The sequence below is a fragment of the Rousettus aegyptiacus genome, unplaced genomic scaffold (assembly GCF_014176215.1).
Source record: "Rousettus aegyptiacus isolate mRouAeg1 unplaced genomic scaffold, mRouAeg1.p scaffold_m13_p_3, whole genome shotgun sequence".
NCBI classification, from domain to species: domain Eukaryota; kingdom Metazoa; phylum Chordata; class Mammalia; order Chiroptera; family Pteropodidae; genus Rousettus; species Rousettus aegyptiacus.
Window position 1 is genome coordinate 2080828 of NW_023416306.1, and position 6000 is coordinate 2086827.

The window sequence follows — 6000 nt, forward strand, 5'->3', positions numbered from 1 at the left end:
CCGCGGGACACCTCCAGCGGGGGCCCGGACACCTCCTGGCGTCAGTGCCGTCACGCGTGGTCTGCGACGCTCCCTGCGCACGTGTCGAAAACCACCCGAGTGGAACAGCCGTGACCTTGCCAGCCGCCCCCTCGGGGCCCAGCCGCTCACGTTTCTGCAGCCGGGAATCGTCCATGGTTCACAGTTTCCTATTTCCTGTGACCCGCAGAGCCGTGACCTTGCCCCGGGATGACCTGGAGGGTGCCTCGCAGGTCGACCCATGGTCAGCTCCATGGGGGGACCGCTGTGCGGGGGGCATGGGGCGAGGTCCGGATCAGGCCTTCCAGTGAATGCCTCCCCAGAGTTTTCTCTGGAGTCGAGAGCCCAGGTGGTCTCGGATGGGTCACCCGCTGCGATGCTCCCTCCGGCCCCAAGAGTGGCCGTGAAGTGGGCGCTGTCTGGCAGCGGATGGCGGGAGGCGGGACGCGCGACGTTTGAAAACTGGTTTCTGCCCCCCCATGTCCCCCGGGCAGGGTGGTGACGTCCCTCGGCTGCCACTCCCAGGGTTCCACGGGGCCCTCCGAAGGATGTCCCCAGGTCGCTCGGCCAAGCCATCAGGGAGGTGACGACCATCGAGGGGAAGAGGCCTCTCCTCCGGGACCGCTGACCCCCGGACATGCGGAGGGGAGCGGGGACGGAGCGTCCCCAGGGCTGGCGCCGGGCCCGGGGCCTCTTGCGTGACGGGCGCCTTCAGAGCCCTGGTGCTGCCCTGGCCCCGTGGCCCCGTGGGCCGGAAGCTCTGGTGGCCGAGCGGGCTGCCCTTCCTCCAGGATATAAATATCCAGGCTCCTTGTGAGCGTCCTCGGCCCGAGGGAGAAGGCGGGACGCGGCCACAGGCCATCCGGCCTCCAGAACCTTCCCGGGCGCCCCCCCCCGGCCGGCTCTGCGTAAAGCCCCCAGAGGCTGCTGGTGGAGCATCCTGCTTTATTTCCCTGCCGTTTGGGGCTGTGGGCTGGGACAGAATTGGGGGTGGCGTCTGTCCGCCTCCGGGAGCCCTGCCTTTGCCTGCAGAGACGGGGAGGACGTGCCCACGTGCAGCCCCTCGGGTCCGGGAGTGGGAAGCAGACGATTGAGCAGGCCGCACGGGGACTCCTTGGCCACCAGGGGGATGCCGGGCCCACGTGGGGCGCGTCACGCCCAGCCCTGCGCCTCCTTCGTCCACGCCAGCCCCGCTGCCTGCGTCCCACGGGAGACACTGAGGCACAGAGGCCCCCTGCGGGCCCCCCGACCAGCGGGGAGTGGCACCTGTGTCCCCTGCATGGGCATTCGGGCTGCCTCCACGAGGCTGCAGGGCTGTGAGGTGTCGGGGTGCTCTGGTCCCCCCAGCTGGAGAACCTCCTGCTGCTGGGAGACCCAAGGTAGCCAGCTCTGTCGGAAGGACCCGGAGAGCCTGCCGTGAATGGCCATCCCGCTGTCCTTGCCTGTCCCCCGGAGGTGGTGCTCGGGAGGGGACCGGGCCCCTCCTGGCTCTGACTCTGCTGGGCCCCGTTTGACGGGGGTGACAGGAGGCTCAGCAGAGGCAATTACAGATCTCACGTGGGTCACCAACTCCCGCCCGTCAAAACGAGACCAGAGGGATTTAGTGTGAGAGACGCTGCCGGAGCACGGCCGGCCCAGGGAGGGGGCTCTGGTCCCCTCCCTGCTACCAGGGGACCCCACAGGCTCCCCGCCCCCGAGGGCCCACTATATACTGGCTTTAGCCTGGGGTTCGCTCCTAGGAGTCCTGCTCCTGGGGCTGGGCACTGCTTTCTCCGTGTGACATAGGAGGGAGCCAAGCCTCAGAGAGGACCTAGACGGGAATGGGGAGGGATTTGGAGGTGGCTGGGTAACTGTTGACCACTCTGAGACTGTCCCCAGAAGGCACAGGGCCCTGCCCTCTGGGGGTTCCTGGCTGGAGACCGCCAGCTGTGAGCAAATGATCCATGGATTAGGACTGAGACCCTCGGCCGGGAGGGGCCCTTGCTTTTAGCAAGCCAGCCAGCAGCCACGGCCACAGCCAGTCCATCCTCCCCTTCATCACCCCCTGGGCCCCCCCGCCCCTGCCAGCAGCCAGCGCCTGGTGCTACCCCGGCCCCACTGCAGGCCCGGCTCATGGCTGGCTAAGTGACCGAGTCCTGGCGCCTCGTCCTGCTGGGTTCTATGTATTTGGCATGGAGTAACCCCCGATGGAGCCTCTGCCCAGCTGGGAGCCAGCGTCCTCCCCTCTTGGCCCTTTGACCTTGAGATTCTGGCCCATGAGCCCCTCTTCCCTTCCAGGCTGGCATCCAGGGTGGGCCCAAAGGACCTGTCCATGTGGCTTTGCGATGACAGCATCAAGCTGGAAGTCTGCACAGAGCTTGGGGCGCTGCGGGCCCCCTCCCCAGATCCCCAGGCCCAGGAAGCCCTGCACCCCAGCTCTGTTCCGCCTCCAGCAAGGCATGCTGTGTAACCTCTGCGTGGCCACACTGGGGTGCAGGTCCCCACTGTCCTCTGACTGGACTATGATGCCCTTCCTGCCTCTGTGGGGCCTCTGCGTCCCCTCTCCCCGGGGACCCCTGCCCTTCTCAGGCCCCTGCCTTTCCTCAGCCTCTGAGAGCCAGCAGACCCCACCTACCCCCCCACCCCCGCCACCCCCCTCCCCCGCTATCCTCACTCCTTAGAGGCTTCTCCCAGCCAGGCTTCTAGTTCCTTCTGTGGGCCAGCGGCTTCGCACCTCTCTCTCCAGCACCTGCTCCTGGGTGCCTGCGGGCGCCTCCGGCTCAGCGTCCAACACCAAAGTCATGACTGCCCCTTGCCTGCTGCCCCCAAACCAGTTTTCCCCGCTTCCTGGTCTCAGATGAGGCCCCTGGTTCAGTGAGAAGGCGGGAAGGGGAGAGAGCCAGCCCCCACGCGGCTCTGGACCAGGTGGCGCGGGGAAGCCAGGGGGCCTCGGCACGGCCAGGTCTCTCCAAATGCTGTCGCCGTGGGGCCACTGGACAGCCACGTGGCCTCCAGCCAGCACTGGGCTGAACACCTACGGCGTGCAGGTGCGTCCCTGGAGGACAGGTGTGGGCGAGGCCGGCCCCACTTCCCGCTGTGACATGGGAGCAGCAGGCAGGGTGTCCGCCTGCCCAGGGGTCCTGCACCCACAGCGGCCAGTCCATGAGCCGGGCTGTGGGGCCAGACTCCGCTGGGTCCTGAAAGTTGAGACCAGCTCGTCCGGTGAGCAGGCGGTCACCTGCGGTTTCAAAGGCCACGACCTGTAACTGAGCAGGGGACACAGCAGGGCCCCTGGAGGCCCCGGTCGCTGCTAGACTCCAATTTCACCCTCAGAGAACACGGGGCGGGGCGAGTCAGGTGTCAGCACCTCCCTCATCGGTAAGAGGCTCTGGGGTGGGGCGCCTGCCAGAGATCGGACAGCTGGTCGCAGACACAACCGGTGACTTTCCGGGTCCCCTGGAGACCTTTGGGAAGTGGCGAGTTTTAGTTTGTAGTCTTCGTAAAAATAAATAAATCAAATAGATGCATTATACAAAAAATAGAAAGAATAGAAAAATGAAAAAGAGAAGGCCCACGGGCCACCGGAGACAGCCCTCGTCACCTCTTCAGCGTAGGTATCTTTGTGCCACGCCCCGGGATCATGTGTCCCGCGCACTGAACTGTCACCAGGGTCACAGCTGGCCACCGTCACTACCTCGCTTCATCACGTGCTCTGTCACGAGAGCATCCCATAGTTTGCGCCTCCCCCCAGGAACCGCGTCTCCGTATCGAGCCCCAACACCGAGGCAGGCGCCCCTGCCCGCGTCTGCGGCGGAGAAAGCAGGGCGTGAGGTCCCGGCGCCAGAGGGCGGGCCGCGTGCGACTGCGCGTGCGTGACGGCCGCGTGGCCCGCGTGCGACTGCGCGTGCGTGACGGGAGGGCCGCGTGCGACTGCGCGTGCGTGACGGGAGGGCCGCGTGCGACTGCGCGTGCGTGACGGCCGCGTGGGCCCTGCCGGGACGAGCGGGAGGAGCGCGGGCCTCCCCCGCCTCGGCACTCCGAGGTTTAACCGAAAGGTCGCCGCGGGCTCCGTGGGGCCCGAAAGACGCTTCGAGCCCTGGTTTTGGATTTCGTGGCGTTGGGAGTGTGAATGGGTGTCGTTTGCCTCCTTCCCCCCGAACGGGGCAGCCACCGTTTTATGCAGTTCTAGGAACGCTTTATGGATGACGAATATAGAATCTTTTTCAGCCATAGGCATTGCAACCATTTTTCCAAGTTTGCCTTTTGACCTTTAGCTCTGTCTGCTATTTCTTTCACATTTGAATGCTACTTTTTTTTTTTCCCCCATAACGGTCACTTGCTCTCTCCTCGATGGCGTGGTCTCGGCGTGTCGTGCGGGGTGCTGGGGACGGCAGCGCTTGGCCAGCTAGGGGTGCTGCTGGCTGAGAAGCGCTCTGAACTTCCGGGGGGGGGGGGGTGGTGAGATTGGGGGGGTTTCTCAGGCAGAGAGCCCTGGTCTGGGCCATTGAACTCTTCCTGGAAGTGCTTTCGCGGGGGACGGTTCGGGGTCATCCCTTTGGCTCTGGTCAGCCTAAACAGGACGTTCTGTGCGATGACAGAGATCACGCTTTGTTTGTTTGCTGGAAAGTCAGAGAGATGTGAGCATGAGTGTGTGCGTGCGAGCGTGTGGGGGAAGCAGGCAAGACTCGCCCGATTAGCAGTTTTAAAAAAGCCTCTGACCTGAAAATCCGCTTCCTTTTCAGTGCAGGCGGGACAAGGCAGAGCCGGGGCTGGTCCCTCCCCGAGCTTTCAGCCGCCCCCACGTCGTGGGCGCGTCCCCCTGGAGGGGACACGGCCCCCACGAGGAGGGCGGGGCGTGGGCGTCCACGGCGGACGGGGCCCTTGGGGGCAGCGCTCCCCCGACCCTACCCGGGGCTCCCCAGAGGCAGGCGGAGGGGTCCTTGAGCCGTTTCCCGTGTAACTGTCACATCAGACAGAGGGCGTTTTGCTCCTGACGAGCCCTGCTCGGCCCCCTGGGCACTGGTCCGTGCCGACAGTGCTGACATCTTTCTTCAGACCTGTTTTGCAGACGGGGAAGCTGAGGCCTGGTGACGGGCCGAGGTCCCCAAGCCACAGCTGCAGAGCGGTGGCAGGCCTTGGCAGGACGTGAGCCTGTCTCCTGCTCCTGCCCGGGGGCCATGTCTGCCCCGGCATCACTGGACTGCGGGGAAAACACCGCCCTGGCGCAGGTGTCGGGAGGGTGCCCAGGCTCGGGGGGACTGATGGCTGCAAGGTCCGCATCAGCTCACCGAGACGGCGTGCGGCGGTGCCATCGGCGGCGATGTGGCGATGACGGAACAGACGAGGGCTGGATCCGGACGCTCCTGTGGTCTTCCTGTGTCAGTGTCTCCCAGCGGCTCCTGGCCTGGGGACAAAGGGATCACTGGACAGCTCTCAGCAACTCCCCCTGCCCCGCAGATGTGTATGGCTTCAGCCATCTGGGAGGTGGTCGGATGACCACGGGCCGCCCAGGTGGGGGTGGAGGAAGCATGGCGTTCAGGCACCAGGCCCCTGGACTCCTGGGGACCGGGTGCCTCTGCACAGAGGGTCCTGGCCCCTGCGGTCTGCTCCTGAGCCCCGGCCCTGTCTGTCTCCAGCAGGAGCCTCCGTGTTCTGTCCGCAGTGGGTCCACCGGCCCCGGCCCGTCAGCGAGGACCACGGGCAGGGTCCGTTTCTGAGCGTGCCCTGTAAACAGGGCATGAACGCAGACTGTTTTCCCCAGACTTCTCGCCAGCCACATCCTGGTTCTCCTAGGTGCCGGGAGGGTGTCTGTGGAGGCTCCTAAAACCAGGGACCCATCACCAGGCCATGCGGCTAATGCTGCAGCCCCGTCTCCACCGGCCCAGCCGGCGGTGTCTGGGGCTCATCTGGCTGGGCTGCCACGCCCGTCCAGGGCCTGGCCCTTGTCTGTGTCAGCCACGAGGCCCCCTCTGGTCCTCTCAGGGGAGACGTGGGAGGGCGGCC